This window comes from Nicotiana sylvestris, chromosome 3, assembly GCF_000393655.2.
Source record: "Nicotiana sylvestris chromosome 3, ASM39365v2, whole genome shotgun sequence".
NCBI lineage: Eukaryota > Viridiplantae > Streptophyta > Magnoliopsida > Solanales > Solanaceae > Nicotiana > Nicotiana sylvestris.
Genome location: NC_091059.1, coordinates 80,341,810 through 80,365,810, shown reverse-complemented (window position 1 = coordinate 80,365,810; position 24,001 = coordinate 80,341,810). Strand labels below are relative to the sequence as shown.

Genomic DNA, 24,001 nt, shown 5'->3' with positions numbered 1-24,001 from the left:
TATTTTGTTGCTCCACCACTTGTCCTTCTCAATTGCGTTGACATGTTCAATGTGGTGATAAGTTTCTCCACCTAGCCTTTTTCTATTCTCGATAGTCGGGATAGTTTGACTGGTGTAAATGGGATTACTTCCATCTCCATGAATGATTACTTCCTAATGGTTCCATTCGAACTTCACAGCCTGGTGTAGCGTGGAAGCCACGGCACCCAGTGGCATGTATCCAAGTTCGATCCAACAGAAGATTGTATGTAGCTGATATGTCTAGCTATTGGAATTCAACATTGAACCAAGGTGGTCCCATCTGTAGACAAAGGTTAATCTCCCCAATTGTGGCCCTTTGAGACCCATCGAATGTTTTTACATTCATACTCTCTGCTCTTATCTCATGGAAATCTTTGCCCAACCTTTTTAGAGTAGTCAATGGAAAAATGTTAAGGCTTGAACCCCCATCGATTAACCTTTGTCTGCAGATAGGAACGGTTGTGACTTAACCCTTCAGGCGGTAATTCATCCTCGTGGAAAGGTGATCTTATAATTCTCCAGCACTTGCCCTACCATGGTGGCCATTTCTACACAGGTGATGTTGGTAGGAACATAAGCTTCATTTAACACCTTCATTAGATCATTCTTATGCGACTCTAAATTGTGCAATAGTGACAGGATGGATATCTTGGCGGGAGTCTTATTTCAATGATCGACGATAGAGTATTCCCTCGCATGTACTTTCCTCCAAAGGTCGTCCGGTCCCATTTCAATGGCAGGTTGTTTAGTAGTAGACTCCTTGATTGATCCTTCCAAATGTTTGAGTGTATAGATCCTTCCAGTTTTGGTCATTCCCTGTGCGGCACCAGATTCTTCCATCTTTGCTTTTCCCTTTTGCCTAGTTTCGGCGACGTAATCCCAAGGTATGGCATTCGACTTGAAAGGAGGCATGGTTGCTACTGTCACTGTGAAAGGTGTGGCCACTTCTACCTCAAATGGAATAAGCGTGGCTGTAGGTGGGGTTATTTATACCTCAAATGGAACCAATGCGGTTACCTCAACCTCAACTAGCGGTTGTGCCTAGACCATAATAGGATTGAGAGTGACTGCGGGCTTTTTAGGATCGTAGCCCTCTTTAATAAGTTGATCCCTCGGGATCCCACTCCTCACCAGTTTCTATCACATTGACCCCTTCCCCCCTATGATCTAGAAGAGGATTGTTGCGAACGTTGGGAGCAGCTTCATTTGCTGTATAACCTTGTTATGAATCAATGTTTGGATCTTATCTTTCAATGTCCGGCACTCGTCAATGGTGTGCCCCTTCATACCGGAATGATATGCACAAGTTTATTTGGGTTGACCCTTTGAGATTAATTCTCTATCGCCATAGCAGGAATATGGGTGATATAACTAGCAACCCTCAACCTTTCATACAACTAGTCGATGGGTTCAGCAATGGCAGTGTACTGTCTGGGTGGTTTGCGATAAAAATTAAGTCAGGGTTTCTGGTAATTTGGATGAGTTAGAGGTAAATGATAGTAGGCTGGCTGGGTGTTATATGTGTGATAGGCGGTGGCGGGTTGGGAATATCTAGGAGGTGAGGGTTGGTATGTAGGTGGAGGTATTTGGTATGTGAGTGGAGATTTTGGACCTTGGGCCACCATTACTTCCCCTACCTCTTTCTTCTTTGATATGCCCCCTATTGTAATGCTTTGTTCGTGGCCTGCAGTGCCTCAAAATTTGTCACCATCTCATTTTTGATACCCTATTCAATCCTTTCTCCGAGTTTGATGATATCGGAGAACTTGTGATTCTCAATGACGGTCTTTCATAATACTGTGGTGCCCTGACAAAGAACTTGTTCATTTGTTCCTCGTCTAATGCCAGTCTGACCTTGGCTATTAGTTTTAGTTTTCCTTAAGTTCAAGGGTCCCGCCTGGAGAATAGGGTCAATTTTAGTTTTTCTTAAGTTGTTAATCTTTAGCTTTCCGTAAGTTCAGGAGCCCCGCATGGAGAATAGGGTCATTTTTAATTTTCTTAAGTGGTTAGTCTTTAGTTTTCCTTGATTTCAGGGGTCCCGCCTGGAGAATAGAGTCAGTTGTTAGTTTCCTTAAGATTTCAATACTTAGTTTCTCTTAAAGTTAAGGGATCCCTCCTGGAGAATAGGGTCAGTTTTTGTTTCCTTAAGTCGTTAATCTCTAGTTTTTCTTGAGTTCATGGGTCCCGTCTGGAGAATAGGGTCATTCTTAGTTTTCTTAAGTTGTTAATCTTTTGTATTCCTTGAGTTCAGGGGTCCCGCCTGGGGAATAGGATCCCTCCTGGAGAATAGTCGAGTATTTAATTTTACTCTAATCATTGTATCTCTCATCAATAGCATAGTTGATTTATAGTACTGCTAACAACTCACAAACCTTCCAAGTGCAAATTGGGGTAGAAAATTTTGTTTGTTTTGTTGTTTTTGATTGCGGACACCCACCTGGAGAACGAAGGGCCATGTTTAAAAAATTGGTTTCAGGTTCAAATCAGAGAAATACCATGACCCCGCCTGAGAAATAGGGTCAACTTTCAATTTCGTTCAAAATCAAGCAAGAGGATCCCGCCTGAAGAATAGGGTCGACTTTTAACTTTCAATATCAAGTTAGAGAAGCATCAGGAGAATCCCGCCTAAATAACACGGTCAACTTTCAGTTTACAATTTCAAGTCAGAGAGGCATCAGGAGCCCGCCTAAAGAACGGGGTTAACTTTCAATTTCAAATTAGATAAGCATTAGGAGAATCCCGCCTGAAGAACAGGGTCAACTTTCAGTTCACAATTTCAAGCCAGAGAGGCATCAGGAGCCCGCTTGAAAAATAGAGTCAATTTTCAATTTTTGAGTTCAAGAAGCATCAAAAGAATCCCGCGTGAAGAACAGGGTCAACTTTCAGTTTTCAAGTTCAAGTCGGAGAGGCATTAGGAGCCCACCTGAAGAACATGGTCAACATTCAATTTTCAAGATTCAAGTCAAAGACAGCATGAGTCCGCCTGAAGAACAGGGTCAACCCTCAGTTTTCAAGATTCGAATCAAAGATAGTAGGATCCCGCTTGGAGAATAGGGGAAATTTTTAATTCAAATTAGAAGTAGCACGAGTCGCCTGAGGAACAAGGTTTTCAAGCTCAAGTCTACTCCAAGTTCAAGTTTATTTCAAGTGCAAGCAGCAGGATGCTCGGCTGAAGAACATGGTCAACTTCTAGTTTTCTTCAAATTCAAGTCAGCATGAGGCCCACCTGAAGAACGGCGTGAATTTTTTGTTTCATGTTGAAAGAGCAAGTGGAGATTCAAGAAAAACTCAAGAAAAGAAGTAGATATGATTTGTATTTTTCTTTTATTTTTATTGTAATTTTTCCTTTTATTTTTGATGTAATGGCAAGAACCGCGGACCGGAACCTCGACGACACCTCAATCGGCTCTTCACCTCGATACTCCATCACTATTCCTACTTCTAAACTCACGTGGCATGATTCCTTTATAACCAAGGATATGTAGGCAGCTCAGATACCAGGGCTCGATCACATTCTCCATTCTCATAGTTTTGGTCTCTTTAAATAAGGGTCGGGTCAAAAAACCTGTCTCGACACTCTTTGTCTGAAAACTCTTCGCGTTTCCAGTCAAAGTGGGGCAGCTGTAGACATGTAATTTTTGACCCTCCCCGAGATTTTACATATTTTTAGCATTTAAATAGTTAGTTTAGGTCTAATATCGCTGTTTTAACTAGTTTTGACTCTTTTACTTTAGTTTATCACAAAAAATAAAACTTACAAAAAAAGTTTCCTTAATGTTTTGTAGTCATACTATTTTACTAGAGTTTTTATTTTTACATAATCTTGAAAAAATACCAAAAATAGTTTCATTTTACGTTTATCTTTAATAGTTTATTTTAATTAATTAGGAGTGCTTTTACATTTTTATAGGTGCTTTATACTATTGTACAAGAAGAATTGGATTTAAGTCTATAGTTTATGAATTTTAATTTTTAGCTCAATTTTAATCCAATAATATATAGACCCAACCCAAAACTCAAAAGCCATCTTATCCCATAATCCCAAGCCCAATACCCTTAGACCCATCAGATTTTATGACCTTTACACCTTAACCATACATTTTCTTCATATACACATTTTTAACTAACCTAGAGATCCTAAGACCTAAAGGAGATAGCCGCAGAATCCTGAAAAACAAGGACCCCCCCCCCCATTGGATGATCTTCTTACCTAGAGGAATCAGCCATTTTCCATCATTTTTCTTAACCAAAAACAACATCCCTCCACCAGCCTATACACATCAGCAACCTAGACTAAAAAAAAGAAGTTGTAACGACCCAGCCGTTGTTTCATGAGTTACCACACTGTTTCCCCCATTTATACTTTTTATTACCTTGTTCAAATTTATTTTTTGTTATCGGGTTGGTTGGCTCGGGTTCAGAGAAGTTTTGGTAAGGTTTGACACATTTAGTCTCTTTTGAGTAAGTTTAAGTTGGAAAAATCAATCGGATAATGACTTATGTGAATAAGGCATCGTATGTGAATTCTGATGGTTCGGATAGCTTCGAGAGATGATTTGGGACTTAGGAGCATGATCGGAATGTGTTTTGGAAGTTCGCAGTAGATTTAGGCTTGAATTGGCAAAATTGGAATTTTTGGCGTTTTCCGGTTGATAAGTGAGATTTTGATATAGAGGTCGGAATGGAATTTCGAGAGTTGCAGTAGGTCCATTGTGTCATTTGGTAAGTGTGTGCAAAATTCAGGTCATTCGGACATGGTTTGATAGACTTTTCGATCGAAAGCGAAATTTAGAAGTTTTTAGAACTCTAAGGCTTGAATCTGATGCAAATTTTGTGTTTGATGTTGTTTTGAGCGTTTTGAAGGTTGGAACAAGTTTGAATGATGTTATGGGATATGTTGACATGTTTGGTTGTGGTCCCGAGGTCTCAGGTGATTTTAAGGTGGTTAAACGGATCAAATTGCATGTTAAAAAGTTGCAGGTTTTAGCTTCAGTTCTGTTGCAGGTTTTTCTTCATCGCGATCATGTGGAGCTGTCTCAGGGGGGATCCAGGTTATTCTTCGCGTTTGCATAGAAGGGTTGCGATCATGTGAGTGTAGGTTTCTATTTATCACGATCGCGTGGGCTCATTCGCGATCGCGTAGTTATAAGACGCTGAGCATTGTGTTCGCGTGGGTATGTACGTGATCGCGTAGAGTGAAAATTTGGGCCAGCGGAGTTTATGCTTTGAATTCGCGATGGATTTCCCATGATCCCGATTAAGTAAATTAAAGAGCTGGGTAGAATGTTTAAAAGGCCATTTTTGCGATTTTTTGCCTAAGTCCACTATTTTGACTCGGTTTTGGAGCTTTTTAGAGAGATTGAAGAGGGAATCAAAGAGAAATTATTGGAGGTAAGAATTTTGGGATTAATACTCGATCCTATTGTGATTTCTACCAAATTAAACACGAAATTTGGGGGATTTGAAGCCTATATTGGGGGGTTAGGGCTTGGAAAATTGAAACTTTAATCTAGGGGATTTGAGGGTCCATTTGTAGTCAGATTTTGGTATTCTTGGTATGTATGAACTCGTGAGAGGATAAGGATTCCGTTGATGTGATTTTTATCGAAATTTGAGATGTGAGCGGGGGGTCGGGTTGGACAATTTCAGGATTTCTGGTATAATTTGATTAATTTTGCATGGGCTTCGTCCCTTTAGCATATTCTAATGTTATGATTCTGATTTGGGTAGAATTGGCGCGAGTTGAGGCCGAGGCTAGAGGCAAAGGCGTTGCGGAGTAGTATTTCATCCGATTTGAGGTAAGTAACCATTGTAAATCTGGAACTGGAGGTACAAACCCCGGTATTTCGTATTGTTTTGTTAAATGAGGTGACGCACATGCTAGGTAATGAGAGTGTGGGCATGCACCGATAGGGATTGTAACTTGGTCTGTCCCATAGTAACTATTAAGCCGCGTATTTGATTTTAAATCTTATGATATCACTTATTTTAGAGGTTGACACTATATTATGGGTTGTATGCCATGTTTGGGGCCTTGTGCCGACTTATTGAGACCCTTAGGGGCATTTTTACTATTTTCCTCACTCTATTTGTTTGAAAGCATATCCTCAGTCATGTTTTACCTATTTATTGTTTAAACCTGGTTTTGTCACTCTATTTCTTAAAAATTTGAAAATTGTTTGGGTTGAATTTCCCTGATTTTCACTATTATGCTCGAGTAGTTGTGGGGTTAATGACTTTGGGAGGTTGAGGACCTAATGGTGAGGACTATATATATATTATGGATCGTGCTGAAGGCCGCAGCGATATGACGCTTGGGCTGTAGGAGCCCCTCCGGAGTCTATACACCCCTAGTGAGCGTAGTCGACTATAAACTATAGATCGAGATGCACGCCACAGTGGTTATTATGATTATTACTATTATGAGATATTATTGAACCTGAGTGCTGAGTGTGAGTACTGAGTGAGGAGAGTTGAGTCACAAGTGACTGGGAGGCTTACCCGAGAGGCTATATTTATGAGTGATACCTTGCCCGAGGGGCCCATTTTTTGATATCTTTGCTGATTTCACTCTTCTTTTATAATGAGCCTCTGTTGAAAGCTACTAAGAAAATGATTTCAATGTATTTCAATTGAAACTGAAGTTTTTACGAAGTAACTTGACTTTTAAACTATTGAGTTTGACTTGATACTCTGTTGTGTACTCTTATATATGACTTTTAACTGCTTGTCACTACACTCAGACCTTATTTACTTTAGTTACTTATTGAGTTGGCATACTCACATTACTCCATGCACCTTGTGTGCAGATCCAGGTGACCGGGCGGTAGAGTGAGGGTCCCCAGCATTTTTGGAGCTTATCGGAGACTACAAGGTAGCTGCATGGCGTCCGCAGCCCTGCTTTCCTCCTTCCTATCCTTGTTTTCTGCATTTATAGATTTGTTATGTATTCGATGGTCGGATTATGTATTTAGAGGCTCTAGACTCGTGACACCAGATTGTTGGGCTGTGTTGGTTTGATGTTTTGCTGTTTTCTACACATTTTGGTGATTTAAATACTTCTTATGCAAAATTGAGACTTAATTAATGTTTGAAAGATATTTTTATTAAATATGATTTACTGTATATATTTGATTGGGTTGGCTTGCCTAATATTGTGATAGGCGCCATCACGACCAGGTAATTGGGGTCGTGACAAGTTGGTATCAGAGCCTAGGTTACATAGATCTCGCGAGTCATGAGACAGTTTAGTAGAGTCTCGCGGATCGGTATGGAGACGTCACTATTTATCCTTGGGAGGCTGCAAAACCTCTAGGAAAAACTTCATATTCTTGAATTTCTTGTCGAGCGAATCTATTGATCCGAGTACTAAACTTCTGTTATTCCATTCTCTCACAGATGGTGAGGACACGTGCTACCAGTCAGGATGGACGACCACCAGTACCACCAGCTAGGGCTACTAGAGGCCGAGGACGCAGTCGAGGCTGTGGTGGGGGCAGGGGTGTAGCCCACACAACAGCTAGGACAACACTTGCAGATCCACCAGCCGGCCCAGTTCAGGATCAGGTCCTAGTTGCGGACACTCCAACAACACCAGCTCAGGAACCGGCCGTGCCTATTGTGATTCTAGGCCTTCAGGAGGCTTTAGCTCAGATTCTATCAGTGTGCACTGGTTTGGCTCAGGCGGTCTCAGTTACTATGGCCGTGGCTACTTCTTAGGCCTGGGGAGGCACCCAGACTCCCGTTGCTCGCACACCTGAGCAGGTTGTGCAGGGACTTCAGACACTAAGGGCACCTCCAGCCCAGCCGGTTGCACTAGCTCAGGAGCATGTGGTACCAGTTATGCCTGACGACAAGCAACGTCAATTGGAGAGGTTTGGTAGACTTCAGCCTCTGACTTTCAGTGGTACTGATGGCGAGGATGCCCAGGGTTTCTTGGATAACTGTCAGAGGATTCTTTGCACAACGGATATTCTAGAGACCAGTGGTGTAGCATTTACTACCTTTCAGTTTTCTGGAGCTGCCTTCACTTGGTGGGAGTCTTATGAGAGGCGTAGGCCTGTTGGTGCAACACCCATTACCTGGCAGCAGTTCTCTATTCTCTTTCTAGAGAAGTATGTGCCACAGTATTGCCGAGAGGAGCTGCGCAGGCAGTTCGAGAAGTTGCGTTAGGGAGATATGACTGTGACACAGTATGAGATGCAGTTTTCTAAGTTAGTTCATCATTCGGCCTGGTTGGTTCCCACAGATCGAGAGAGGATCAGGAGGTTCATTGATGGCCTCAAATATTAGCTTCGGATTCTAATGACTAGGGAGAGGGTGTCAGATGCTACTTTTGAGGAGGTTGGTGACATCGCCCATGAGATTGAGTCGATTCGTCGTCAGAAGCAAGAGGATAGGGAGGTAAAGAGACCTCGGGGATCTGGTAGCTTTGGTAGTGCTCCTTCAAAGGGTCAGTTTCAGCACGGCAGAAGCCGTCCATTCAGGCAGGCTCAGTCAGCTCGCCAAGGTTATCGTAGGACATAATTGGCTCATGGTTCTTACGGTTCTCATCAAAGCCATTCATCACTCAGTGCCCTTCCATCCTAGAGTTCATCCCGTGCTCCATCAGTTCAGGGTTCTTTCATTCCAGGTCCTTTTACTAGTCATTCTGGTTCCAGGGTTTCCCTTCAGTCCTCGTCTCCAACATTGGAGAGTTATTATGAGTGTGGAGAGTTTGGTCATATGAGGAGGCAGTGTCCTCGTCTTCTTGAGGGTCCATCTCAGTAGAGGGGTCAGCCCTCAACTTTAGCTCCAGTTACTTCACCACCCAATCAAGAAGCTAGGGGTAGGGGCCAGTCAGCTAGGGGTCACCCCAGAGAGGGAGGTCGATCAGGTGGTGGTTAGGCTCATTTCTATGCACTCCCAAGTAGACCAGATGATGTTGCTTTGGATGCTGTAATTACAGGTATTGTCTCAGTCTGCCACAAAGATGCCTCTGTATTATTTAATCCTGGTTCAACTTATTCTTATGTGTCATCACACTTTACTCGTTATTTGGATGCACCCCATGAGTCTCTTGTTTCATTTGTTTGTGTATCTAGTCCGGTGGGCAATACTATTGTCGTGGACCGTGTGTACCGATCATATGTGGTGACCATTGGGGGTCTGGAGACTCGAGTGGATCTTTTGTTGTTATGTATGGTGGATTTAGATATTATATTGGGCGTGGATTGGCTATCTCCGTGTCACGCTATTTTTGATTGCTATGCTAAGACAGTGACTTTGGCTATGCCGAGTGTGCCACAGATCGAGTGGCGAGGTTCGAATGATTTTGTCCCCAATAGGGTGATTTCATTTTGGAAGGCCCAGCATATGGTTGGGAAGGGTTGTCTTTCATATCTAGCCTTTGTGAGGGATGTCGGTGCAGAGACTCCCAGTATTTATTCTGTTCCAGTTGCGAGGGAATTTCCCGATGTGTTTTCTGTAGACTTTCACGGGCATGCCACCAGACAGGGATATTGATTTTGGTATTGATCTGGTGCCGGGCACTCAGCCCATTTCTATTCCGTTGTATCGTATGGCACTAACAGAGTTGAAAGAGTTAAAAGAGCAGCTTCATGAACTCCTTGATAAGGGGTTTATTCGGCCTAGTGTGTCGCCTTGGGGTGCGCATGTCCTATTTGTGAAGAAGAAGGATGGCACGATGAGGATGTGCATTAGTTACATGCAGTTGAACAAGGTTACAATTAAGAACAAGTATCCCCTGCCTCGCATTGATGATTTATTTGACCAGCTTCAGGGAGCGAGAGTGTTCTCCAAGATTGATCTCTGTTCATGTTACCACCAATTGAAGATCAGGGACTCGGATATTCTTAAGATGGCTTTCAGGACCTGATATTGTCATTATGAGTTCTTGGTGATGTCTTTTGGGCTGACCAATGCCCCAGCAGCATTCATGCACTTGATGAATAGCGTGTTCCGGCCATATCTCGACTCATTTGTCATAGTTTTTATTGATGATATTCTGGTGTATTCGCGTAGTCAGGAGGAGCATGCGGATCATTTGAGAGTTGTGTTACAGAGATTGAGGAGGAGAAGCTTTATGCAAAGTTTTCCAAGTGCGAGTTTTGGCTCAGTTCAGTGGCATTCTTGGGGCACGCGGTGTCTAGCAAGGGTATTCGGGTTGACCTAAAGAAGATAGAGGCAGTTCAGAGTTGTCCCATACCATCCTCAACTACAGAGATTCACAGTTTTCTTGGTTTGATGGGCTATTACCGCCGGGTTGTTCAGGGATTTTCATCTATCGCATCGTCCTTGATCAAGTTGACTCAAAATGGTGCTCCTTTCAGGTGGTCGGATGAGTGTGAGGAGAGCTTTCAGAAGCTCAAGACTGTCTTGACCATAGCTCCATGTTAGTGTTACCATCAGCTTCAGGTTCATATACCGTGTATTGTGATGCATCCAGAGTTGGTATTGGGTGTGTGTTGATGTAGAAGGGTAGAGTTACTGCCTATGATTCTCTCCAGTTGAAGCCCTATGAGAAGAACTACCTCGTTCATGATTTGGAGTTGGCTGCCATTGTTCACGCATTGAAGATTTGGAGGCATTATTTGTATGGTGTCTTGTGAGGTGGTTACTGATCATCGTAGCCTCTAGAACTTGTTCAAACAGAAGGATCTCAATTTGAGGCAGCGAAGATGGTTGGAGTTGCTAAAGAATTATGATATTACTATTTTATACCATCCGAGGAAGGCCAATGTGGTGGCCGATGCTTTGAGCCGGAAGGCGATGAGTATAGGGAGTTTGGCATATATTCCAGTTGGGGATAGAACTCTTGCAGTTGACGTTCAGGCTTTGGCCAATCAGTTCGTGAGGTTAGATATTTCGGAGCCCAGTCTGGTATTGGCTAGTGTGATTTCTCGATCTTCTTTATATGATCGCATCAGAAAGCGCCAGTATGATGATCCTCATTTGCTTGTCCTTAAGGACAGAGTTCAGCACAATAATGCCAGAGATGTGACTATTGGTGATGATGGAGTGATGAGGATGTAAGGCTGAATATGCGTTCCTAATGTGGATGGGCTTCGGGAGTTGATTCTAGAGGAGGCCCATAGCTCATGGTATTCCATTCATCTAGGTGTCGCGAAGATGTATAAGGATCTAAGACAGCATTATTGGTGGAAGAGAATGAAGAAAGACATTGTGGAATTTGTGGCTCGGTGTCTCAACTGTCAGTAGGTGAAATATATGCATCAGAGACTGGGTTTCTTACTTCAGCAGATGGATATTCCAGAGTGGAAGTGGGAGTGGATCATCATGGACTTTGTAATTGGGCTCCCATGGACTTTGAAGAAGTTCGATGCTATTTGGGTGATTGTGGATCAGCTGACCAAGTCCGCGCACCTCATTCCTGTGTGTACTACCTATTCTTCAAAGCGGTTGGCAGAGATCTATATCCGGGAGATTGTTCATTTGTAAAGTGTCCCAGTTTCCATCAGTTCATATAGGGGCACTCAGTTTACTTTGCAGTTTTGGAGGTCTGTGTAGCAAGAGTTGTGTACTCAGGTTGAGTTAAGAACAACTTTTGACCCTCAGACAAACGGGCAGTCCAAGCGCACTATTCAAATATTGGAGGACATATTGGGCGCTTGTGTTATTGATTTTGGAGGGTCATGGGATCAGTTTCTACTGCTCACAGAGTTTGCTTATAACTACAGATACTAGTCAAGTATTCAGATGGCTCCATATGAGGCTTTGTATGAGAGGCGGTGTAGATCTCTAGTTGGTTGGTTTGAGTCAGGTGAAGCTAGGCTATTTGGTACAGACTTGGTGGAGGATACTTTAGACAAGGTGAAGGTGATTTAGGAGAGGCTTCGTACAGCGTAGTCGAAACAAAAGAGTTATGCTGAGAGGAAGGTTTGGGAAGTGTCCTACATGGTTGGTGAGAAGGTTCTACTAAAGGTTTCACCCATGAAGGGTGTTATGAGATTTGGGAAGAAGAGTAAATTGAGTCCTCGGTTCATTGGGCCTTTTGAGGTGCTTCGGAGGATTGGGGAAGTCTCTTATGAGCTTGCCTTTCTACCCAGCTTATCGAGTGTGCATTTGGTATTTCATGTTTCTATACTCCTGAAGTATATTGACGATCCGTCTCATGTCTTAGATTTCAGCACGGTTCAGTTAGATGATGATTTGACTTATGATGTGGAGCTAGTGGCTATTTTGGAGCGTCATGTTTGAAAGTTGAGGTCAAAGGATATAGCTTCAGTAAAACTGTAATGGAGAGGTCGGCCCGTGGAGGAGGCTACCTGGGAGATCGAGTGGGAGATGCAGAGCAGATATCCTCACCTATTTGAGGCTTCAGGTATGTTTCTTGACTAGTTCGAGGACGAACATTTGTTTAAGAGTGGGAGGATGTAACGACCCAGCCGGTCGTTTCATGAGTTACCGCTCCGTTTCAACAATTTCTGCTTCTTATTGCCTTTTTCAACTGTATTTTGTGTTATCAGGTTGGTTGGCTCGGGTTCGGAGAGGTTTTGGTAAGGTTTGAGACAATTAGTCTCATTTGAGCAAGCTTAAGTTGGAAAAGTCAATCGGATGTTGACTTATGTGAATAAGGGCTCGAATGTGAATTTTGATGGTTCGGATAGCTTCGGGAGATAATTTGGGACTTAGGAGCGTGATCGGAATGTGTTTTGGAGGTCCGGAGTAGATTTAGGCTTGAATTGGCGAAATTGGAATTTTGGCGTTTCCCGTTGATAGGGGAGATTTCGATATATTGGTCGGAATGGAATTTCGAGAGTTGCAGAAGGTCCGTTGTGTCATTTGGCATGTGTGTGCAAACTTTCAGATCATTCGAACGTGGTTTGATAGATTTTTTGATCGAAAGCGGAATTTTGGAAGTTTTTAGAATTCTTAGGCTTGAATATGATGCAAATTTGGTGTTTTGATGTTTTTTTGAGTATTCCGAAGGTTGGAACAAGTTTGAATGATGTTATGGGACATGTTGGCATATTTGATTGAGGTCCCGAGGGCCTCGGGTGAGTTTCGGGTGGTTAAACGGATCAAATTGCATGTTAAAAAGTTGCAGGTTTTAGCTTTAGTTCTGTTGCAGGTTTTTCTTCATCGCGATCGCATGAGGAGGCTCGCAATCACATAGATCTGTCTCAGGGGGGGATCCAGGTTATTCTTCGCGTTCGCATAGATAGGGTTGCGATCGCGTGAGTGTAGGTTTCTATGTATCGTGATCGTGTGGGATCATTCGTGATCGTGTAGGTGTAAGACCCTGGGCATTGCGTTCGCGTGGGTATGTACGCGATCGCGTAGAGTGAAATTTCGGGACAACAGATTTTGTGCTTCGATATCGCGATGGATTTCCCGTGATCGCGATTAAGTAAATTAAAGAACTGGGCAGAATGTTTAAAAGGCCATTTTCATGATTTTTGGCCTAAGTCCACCATTTTTTACTCGATTTTGGAGCTTTTTGAGAGAGATTGAAGAGGGGATCAAAGAGAACTTATTGGAGGTAAGAATTTTGGACTTAATACTCGATCCTATTATGATTTCTACCTAATTAAACACGAAACTTGGGAGATTTGAAGCCTAAATTGGGGAGTTAGGGCTTGGAAACTTGAGACTTTAATCTAGGGGATTTGAGGGGTCATTTGTAGTCGGATTTTAGTATTCTTGGTATGTATGAACTCGTGGGAGGATAAGGATTCCGTTGATGCAATTTTTATCAAATTTCAGGACTTGAGCTCGGGGGTCGGATTAGACCAATTTCGGGATTTTTTGTATAATTTGATTAATTTCGCATGGGCCTCGTCCCTTTAACATATTCTAATGTTATGATTCTGATTTTGGGTAGATTCGGCATGAGTTGAGGCCGAAACGAGAGGCAAAGGCATTGCGGAGTAGTATTTCATCCGGTTTGAAGTAAGTAACTATTGTAAATCTGGAACACAGGGTACAAACCTCGTATTTCGTATTGTTTTGTTAAATGAGGTGACGCACATGCTAGGTGACGAGTGTGTGGGCGTGCACCGATAGGGATTGTGACTTGGTCCGTCCCATAACGACTATTAAGCCGCATATTTGATTTTAAATCTTATGATATCACTTATTTTAGAGGTTGATACTATATTATGGGTTGTATGCCATATTTGGGGCCTTGTGCCGACCTGTTGAGACCCTTAGGGGCATTTTTACTGTTTTCCTCATTCTATTTATTTGAAAGCATATCCTCAGTCATGTTTTACCTATTTATTGTTTAAACCTGGTTTTATCACTCTATTTCTTAAAAATGTGAAAACTGCTTGGGCCGTATGGGATCGGGCTGCACGCCGCAACGATATGAGGCTTGGGCTGTAGGAGCCCCTCCGGAGTTTGTACACCCCTAGTGAGCGTAGTCGACTATAATTTATAGATTGGGCTGCACGCCGCAGTGGTTATTATGATTATTACTATTATGAGATATTATTGAGCCTGTGTTCTAAGTGTGAGTACTGAGTGATGAGAGCTGAGTCACGAGTGACTAAGAGGCTTACTCGAGAGGCTATATTTATGAGTGATACCTTGCCCGAGCGGCCCATTTATGATATCTTTGATGATTTCACTCTTCTTTTATAATGAGCCTCTGTTGAAAGCTGCTAAACATATGATTTCAAAGTACTTCAATTGAAACTGAAGTTTTTACGAAGTAACTTGACTTTTAAACTATTGAGTTTGACTTGATACTCTGTTGTGTACTCTTATTTATGATTTTTAACTACTCGTCACTGCACTCAGACCTTATTTACTTTAGCTACTTACTGAGTTAGCGTACTCACATTACTCCCTGCACCTTGTGTGCAGATCCAGGTGCCCAAGCGGCAGAGTGAGAGTCCCCAGCATTTTTGGAGCTTATCGGAGACTGCAAGGTAGCTGCACGGCGTCCGCAGCCCTGCTTTCCTCATTCCTATCCTTGTTTTCTGCATTTATAAACTTGTTATGTATTAGACAGTCAGATTAGTGTATTTAGAGGCTCTAGACTCGTGACACCAGATTGTTGGGCTGTGTTGGTTTGATGTTTTACTGTTTTTCGCATATTTTGGCGATTTAAATACTTCTTATGAAAAATTGAGACTTTATTAATGTTACAAAGATATTTTTATTAAAAGAGATTTACTGTAGATATTTGATTGGGTTGGCTTGCCTAGTTTTGTAATAAGTGTCATCACGACCGGATAATTGGGGTTGTGACAGAAGCAACTAGTCGTTCCCTCTTCAAAGAGACACTCTTAGTTTCTTCTTCTTCAACCTTTAATAGACCCAACTCCACCACACTTACACCACCAAGCCGCCAACAACTCCGCCCGCACCCCCCATTGCCGGAAACTAGCACACATCACCTCTCAACCAACCACCCTCAACAAAACCTGCCGGAACAGACCCATTCCACACTTCACGGCAGCCGCAAGAGATACAAAAGCAGAGATCGGAGAGATCAACTAAGATCTTTGTTTGAAATGGAGTAAAGCCAAGGTGGGTGTTCAAATTTTGAAGCTGCCGTTCATGTTTCTTGTTCATGGTTCGTTTCGCAGTTTTCGTTCGAAGTTTCGATTAACTAATGAATGAAAATTGTTTACACTGGTTAGTATTTTCATTGTTAATGTTTCATTGACTGTTATTACTGATTTATATGTCATGATAGTTAAATATGAATCTGATTAAAAATGCAATTACAAGCTTATGTCTAAATAAGAATTTTTGACAGTAGTATGTGATGAGAAAGAGATGTTGTTAAACTAAGTGCAACTGCAGAATATGGAAACATTGAAAATGGCGTATGTGTTTGAATATATTCATATGATATTTGTGAGCTTTTACTTCCGGTTAATTTGGCATTTTGATTCCTTCTCTTTAGTTTGTTCTTACCCAGATATGATGATTTTGCTGCAATGTTTTCCATGGTCAAATCAATATTAATATCAGTAGTAGTTTATTTGTAATTATTTTGTGGATTTTACTAAATATGATTATTTGTATATTTGTTAATATAGTGTTTTTGTGGTGTTGATTAGAAGGAGCTCTATTACATCATTACTGTTGGAGATTTTGAAAAAAATGCAGGCAGAAAAGTTATGAATATTCGTAGTTGCTTTGAGGAGCAATTAATAAATTATCGTGGCCATGGGTACGGTTCCCGTGGCATGATCATGATACGTAAATCTCAATTCGGGTGTGCATTTTATGTGACCCTACCATAATTTTGAATAATAATAATAAAATAAACATATCATAAATTGCAGGTGCATTTCATATGACGCGATTTGCAATGTGTTCAAAATAACAAGTGTACGAGAATCGTAATTTGTTCTATAACCATTAAAAGCGGTTAGAAAGTTAAAAATGCGCGTAGGTTTAAAATATGTAATTAATCAGATAATTAGGACATTATTAATAGTTGAGCGACCGTGCTAAAACCACGGAACCCGAGAATGCCTAACACCTTCTACCGGGTTAAAAAAAATTCTTACCCGGTCTTTTATGTTCGCAGACCATAAATAGATTCAATTTCCTCGATTTGGGATTTAAAATAAATCGGTGACTTGGGACACCATAAATTATCCCAAGTGGCGACTCTGATTTAAATAAACAATCTCATTTTGGTTATTGTCAATTTTATTGGAAAAACTCCCTTATTATATATCTTGGATTTGATTATATATCTTGACTTTCCATGGATTTCTACACCTAAAACTTGAATATTTAAAGTGAAATTTAGGATTTTTTTTACAACTTAAGAAAGTGTAATTTGGGATTTGAGAGTCAATTTGAACTTGATTTTGGAATCTAATCACATATATGGACACATGGAATTATGAGTAGTCAGAATCTACCCCATTGGCTCGGATTTTGACCATGTGGGTGTGTGTTGACTTTTGTCGACTTTTCGGGATTAGATTGAAGCTTTATTATTGAAATTAATTCCTATGATTTTGTTTGACATTATTGAGTTGTATTTGACTAGATTCGAGTTGTTTGGATGTGAATTTGGGAGGGAAACCTGTTTTGGAAGGTTGGAGTTGTTATCGGGTGGATGTAAGTCTCTTGTCTATCCTTGTACAAGGAAATTTTCCCCATACACAATTTATTTGCGATTTGCTACTTGATTTAAGTGTTGTGTTTATGCTAGGTGACGATCATATACGTGTGGCTAGGTTATGACCATAGGCAGTTAGAGTTAGGCTTATATCATGCCTTGTTGAGACTCTATGAATTGTTATCCGTATTTAATTTATTATATAACTACTTGATGAATCTTAATCATAATTTGAGACTATGCTAGATTTATGTCTTGTTCATCTAAACATGGCTGACTTCTTTCTCTGTGTTGGGCTTTTTACTTTATCCATACTCATGCAATTGTCATACTTGACTTATCACTTAGTGATTATTGACTTTTGGTGCTCAAGTTTGATATCATGATCGGACTTTGGAATATTAAATGATCCTATTAAACTATTATAGAAAGTTGAATTACAAGATTAGTCATAACCATCTCTTATTCATATTAATATTCATTCGCATCTTACTATTTTTTTCCTGGTGCATCTTTATTTAATCATCTCATATTCATATGAATGAGTTAGAGTGTTAGATATTAAAATTATTTGAGGATTTTGGCACTAAGGACAAAGTGGATATTGATTATGGACTTTAGTATTATTAGTGGATTGGGTTGCACGCCGTAACGATACTTGAATATGGATCGGTCCCTCTGGAGCCAAGTGATTACCCATGTTACTTTGGGTCATGTGAGCGCAGGAACCCAAATTGGTGCTAATTGGATACTTGGCCAGTGTCGGGCATATGAATTGGCAGTGAGGTGTTGAGATTTGATCATGAGCATGCATATGGATTTTAGATCCATTCTGTAGCTCTCGTATGTCTGTGTGTATTTGTGTGTATGTGTGTGTATATATATATATATATATATATATATTGATTGGTTTATATCATGATTTTAAACGTAGCTGAGATATTTGATTTTGTATTATTTCCTTTGCCTGAGAAGCATGTCTAAAAATCAGATATTACCGTACCTTTTGCCTTGCACCTATTTGATGATATCATGCCTTAGCTATTGTTCTATTTTATGCTTTTATTTGCTTATCAAACTGCTAATAAGTGTTAGTGTCGATTCTTCATCACTACTTCTTCGAGTCTAGACTTAATACTAAGTATCATAATTTTGTACTCATATTATACTCACATTTTGTACAGATTCTGAGGTCGGTATCAGTCATACCCATTTAGCTACAAAGGGACTTGCATTGGGAACTTCTTAGTGAGCTGCCTAATTGTTTGATCCACAGCCCATAGAGTTCCCCTCCCTTGATTATCTATTTCTGTCCTTTTGTTTCTTCCAGAGAGATATTGTTATTTGATAGATACAGTTCACTCTTATTAGATGCTCATGATATTATGACACCTTGTTTTGGGCAATTCTAGACAGTTGTGGTCATGTTTAGACCCCGTCTAAGATATTTGTATCTTTATATGGATTTTGAGATTGTTTCTAGTTTTATATTTTATCAACTCTGTTAGTAACTTAATAAGTTGGTTCTGTTATTGTTATTAGGTGTTGGCCTATCTAGCAAGTAGGTTAGGCGCCATCACGACTTTTGATGGGATTTTGGGTCGTGACAGATATGTTGTATCATGTGAGGTTTATACTGATCATCAGAGTCTTCAACACTTGTTCAAGTAGAATGATTTGAATTTGAGGTAGCAGAGATGACTTGAGTTGCTTAAGGACTATGATATCACTATCTTGTATCATATGGGTAAGGCAAATATGGTAGCAGATGCCTTGAGTAGAAAGGCAGAGGCATGTGGAGTTTGGCATTTATTCCAGTGGTGGAGAGGCCTTTGGCTATGGATGTTCAGTACTTAGCCAAAAGATTTATGAGATTAGATATTTTGGGCCTAGCGGGGTGTTACACCCCGTAAGTTTAACAGTCTTGATACTATTATATATATATATTTGATATGGTATTTTGAGTGAAACATTTTTAAAAAAAATGGTTTGAAAAATATGATTTTCTATAGTTATTAATATTACTACTTTCGTATATGTTTTAAATTATACTCATAATATGAGAAAGTTTATGAGATTTTCTTTATTGTAAATATAGAAATTATTTTCTCGCAAGAAAATAAGGTTATCTTTTTACTATTTTAAGAATTAAGCGTACGAAAATTTGTACTCTTTATATGAGATTAGGAAAATTAGAAGTTGAGAAAATATATGAATTTTTTTTACACGGATATTTTAACAAAATAATAGTGTATGTATTGATTTTATATGGTACCACATGACCATATTAATAAGGTGTATAAAGTGTCTTAAAAATGAGTAATATTTTAAGTAATTTGAAATAATTCTTAATTATATAGATAATTGGGAAATTAATAATTTTTAGTAGGAGATTAACTAGTTAATGAATTATAATTTGGATAAGTTTCAGGAGGCCTAACGTGGAAGCCCCCTTTTAATGTACAATGACTCTTAAGTCAATGCAGTAAGGTGGCATATTTAGATTAAAAACATCAAGTCATTAGTCATTTTTGTATTAAAAACTTTTCCAGGTAGTTCCGTAAAAATTATATGCGTATCCCTCCAATTTGTTTTTCAGTTTCTCTCTTTCTCTTTTCTTGATACAAATTTCATTCCCAAATTCAAGAATTCTATCCTCCATTATGTGTTATCTCTAATTGTCTGATCCCATTCAAATAGTACAGAGTACCCTTTTTTTCTTTTTTCTTTATGGTTGTTCACAATTGTGTGGTTAATAATGCAAAAGATTTGGTACTAAATCCTGACCCAATATGTAATACTGTAGAAGTTAGAAAAACGAGGAAAGAGAATTGTAAGAGGAAGCAGTCAAGCCCAGCGAAATTCTTGAAGAATGTTGAATCTTGACATCAACTTGAAGGCATTTCGAGCTAATAAAACTAGAAAAGGAAATCCTAGGTGAAAAATTTACAGAAATCTAAGGAAAGCAAAGAGAAAATATCGTTTCTATTGGTAGTAGTCAGTATGATTTTTTTATCATGCTCTTTATAATATTCTTGGTTGAGTAATAATTGTTCTTGACCCCTATATTACATTAAAGGCGATTGTATGAAATATAGTCGAGCAACAAAATCTTATAAAAAGCAAAACATTAACGATTAAGTTACACCTCTAAGGTGAAGTAACTTTCTATATCTGGAAGGGACTATGGAGGAGTATGTTGTATAATTGAAAAAAAAAAAAAGGAAGGAAAAAAGGAAATATGGTGCTTGAAAATGAATGAAAAATTGGAAAAGAAGATTAACGTGGCTCCTGCTGCGCAAGAATGAAACCCACAAATCGGGATATTTACAAAATAATTTTGACATTTTTTTTAATCTGGCTTTAAACAAGTTATGGTCTTCTTTATGCAACTTGGGGTTTCCTTGGAACTTTCAATCTGAGGTCAGTTCTTTTCTTCCCTTTTTTTTTTTATTGCCCCTCTTTGTTTATGTAAATTCTGGAAAAGTTTCTGGCTTTATCAAAATAAGGATCAATTAAGCTTCAGTGTGCAATTCTGGACTTAGATGATTAGGTAAAATGACAAAGGTTTTATCCTTCCTTTTTAAAGACTATTTGTCAAGTTAGATGTCAAAAGAATTTGGTGGCTATGGGACTGTTGTGAGCATATTATTTACTACCTATTTAACCGTAACAGTTTTTTTATGCGGTGTTGCTGAAATTTAAGTAAAGATGGATAACTTCTGTGTAAAATTATTCTATTCATAGAAATGCTAGAGATATGTATATTCTTATTCTCCCATAAGTCTTGTTATTGTATCGTCTATTCATGAGTCTCAGAAAATACATAAGTTGATAAAGTTTATTTCATGATATTAATCAGAGGCAAAATGGTCTTATGACACTCCGAAAGATTTTATTGACGTACTTATCATGCATTGCATTCATTTACACTGACCCGTGACCAGATGGCGTTATATACGCGATGGCGTTATATACGCATATATATATGTAAATATATTTATATGGGATATGGGAAAAGGTTATGGCGTTATATACGCACCACCACCTGATCAGTTGGTATACGTTGATGATTTGCCCACAGTGGCCGAGATGATATATATATATATATATATATATATATATATATATATATATATATATATATATATATATATATATATATGGGATGTGGGAAAGGTTATGGCGTTATATACGCACCACCACCTGATCAGCTGGTATACGTTGATGATTTACCGATAGTGGCTGAGATGATATAATGGGATGCCCTCAGAGGCTTGATGATGTCATGAACACATGTACCTATGCACGACGTGACATTCATACGCATACGCATGACACTATAAGTATTAAATGATATACAGAGTTATCCAGACTTACAGGTTGAGTCATGTACTCTATGTTTCATTCATGTCCTTTATATATCGGTTTTCATGCCTTACATACTCGGTACGTTGTTCGTACTGATGACTTTTTGTTGTGAACGCTGCATTCATGCCTGTAGGTATAAGTAATCAATTTGATGAACCCTCATTGAAGACGAGGTTAGCATTCAGCGAAGGATCGGTAAGACTCCACCTCATTCGGAGTGCAGCCAAGTCTATGAGTTATCGTATCAGAATTTTGCTACAGACTTATGGATAGGCCGGTACCCTATCCCATTTGATGTTAACTAATCTTAGAGGCTTTGTAGACAGAGGTTCATTTTATATAGTATGTCAGAGTCCTTGACGGCCCATACGTATTCATGTTTTAAGAAAAATGGTTTAGTAATACAGTATTTTTCCATTTATAGTTATACACTATGAGTTGTTGCCATGTTGGCCCATGATAGATACAGAAGAAAAAAACAAATTATAGAGTGGTCCGCTCGAGCCAGTACGGCATCGGGTGCTAGCCATGCCTCTCCGGGTTCGTGGCATGACACGGGGTTCTTGCTTGTGTTGTTGCATAGTCACCCTTGTTTGAGCTCATCATGGCTCGCCACTATGATGATCCACATTTGTTAGTTCTTTAAGACACGGTGCAACGACGTGGTGCTAAGAAGGTGGTTATTGAGGATGAAGGCGTAATATGATTTCAGGGTCAGATTTGTGAGCCTAATATCGATGGTTTGAGAGAGTTAATTCTTGAGGAGGCTTATAATTTGAGATATTCTATTCATCCAGCTACTACGTAGATTTTTGTAATTTGAAGCAACATTATTAGTGGATGAGGATGAAGAAGAAAATTGTTGGACATGTCTTGTGGTGTTTGAATTGTCAACAAGTCAAGTATGATCATTGGAAACCAGATTGTTTGACTCAAAGGTTGACTATACCGGAGTGGAAGTGGGAGCACAATACTGTGGACTTTGTGGTAGGTTCACCACATTCTTTGAGAAAGTGTGATGCCATTTGGGTCATTATTGATAGAGTAACCAAGTCTGCACATTTTATTTCGGCAATGACTTCTTACACTTCAGAGAAATTGGTTGAGATCTACATCAGAGAGATTGTTCTCCTGCATGGTGTGCTCGTCTCTATCATTTTAGACCGAGGCACTCAGATCATATTGCACATTTGGAGGGCTGTTAAGCGTGAGTTGGGCACATAGGTGGAGCTCAACACTGCATTTCACCCACAGACAGATGGGCAATCCGTGCGGACTATTTAGATCCTTGAGGATATGTTAATGTTACGCCCTGCAATATTATGTCGATATTACGCCATGCAGTATTATATTACAACGATGTTATGCTATGCAATAATATATTACGATGATGTTACCCTCTGCAGTAATATATTACGATGGTGTTATTTCCTGCAGTAATATATTATGATGATGTTATGCCTTGCAGTATTACATTATGTTGATGTTACGCTTTGCAGTATTAAGTTACGACAGTGTTGTACCCAGCACTATTACATTATGGTGATATCACGCTTCACAGTATTAAGTTATGACAATGTTGCACCTTGAAGTATTGTACGTTAAATTTGTCGTAAGGCAATTAACATCAGTCCAAGTAAATGATTAGTTGGAGATTATAAGGATTAAGCTATTTAACAAGTGATTAGTAAAGGTGAAAGGGGGAGCAAGTCAAAGAAAACAAATTTTCGTCCAAGTTTGGCATGTTGGGATAAAATATGGCTGGAGCTAAAATACTCGGTATTTATGGGCTAGTACCATACAAGGTACTACATGACCATAATAGTAAGGTGTATAAGATATGTGAAAAGTGAGTAATATTTCAAGTAAGTGGAAATAATTTTTAATTTTGTGGGTAATTGGTTAATTACCGGATAATGGGACATTACCTAATTAATAGAGGATATATTGGATAAGTATCATATAACATGAGGTGAAAGCCCCATATTCAAGGTAAATGACTCATAGTCTTGATTGAATTACGTGTAAAGCATTTAGGAAGTTGGGCTTCTTTTGATCAAACAAGAAACAATATGACATTCTTACTACTTAAAGACTTAGGAACAACAGAAACGTGATTTTGTTCCAAGTCTTTCCAAATTCATTCCATTACATGTCTTTCCAACTCATTTTATTACAAATACAAGTCTTTCCAATCTATTCCATTACAAATAAAACAGTAGCTAGATTAAGCTTTTGTTCAATTCATTCCAAGAAAACGTGAAGGATTAGTAGATTAGCTTTCTTGATTTGGACAAAAGGGACTAACGTCCCAAAATCTAGACAAGCAGAAAGAATTTCGTTCCAATTTTATAGAGCCCAAGCATCAATTTCGTTCAAGTTCAAAGGAGCAGAAGCTTTATTTCGTGTAAATAATTCAAGGAACATGTATGTTAAGGCTATCCCTTCTTTCTTTTGGCATGAACCATACGATACGGACGAAATGTGCAAATGCATAAATTCCATAAATGACTCTATTCATAGAAGTATTAGAGATATCTATGTTCT

At 39.5% G+C, this 24,001-nt stretch overlaps 1 long non-coding RNA gene across 2 annotated transcripts; it reads left to right on the top strand.

Annotated features, from left to right (window-relative positions):
• The first annotated feature begins 15,233 nt into the window (after positions 1–15,233).
• On the top strand, positions 15,234–18,559 carry LOC138886878 (uncharacterized). Of its 2 annotated transcripts, XR_011405814.1 has the most exons (3): positions 15,237–15,522; positions 17,012–17,082; positions 18,268–18,559. It is a non-coding gene; the product is annotated as an uncharacterized lncRNA (long non-coding RNA). The 2 variants fall into 2 exon arrangements; XR_011405815.1 differs by lacking the exon at positions 17,012–17,082 and having other exon boundaries at positions 15,234–15,522.
• Positions 18,560–24,001: the final 5,442 nt, after the last annotated feature.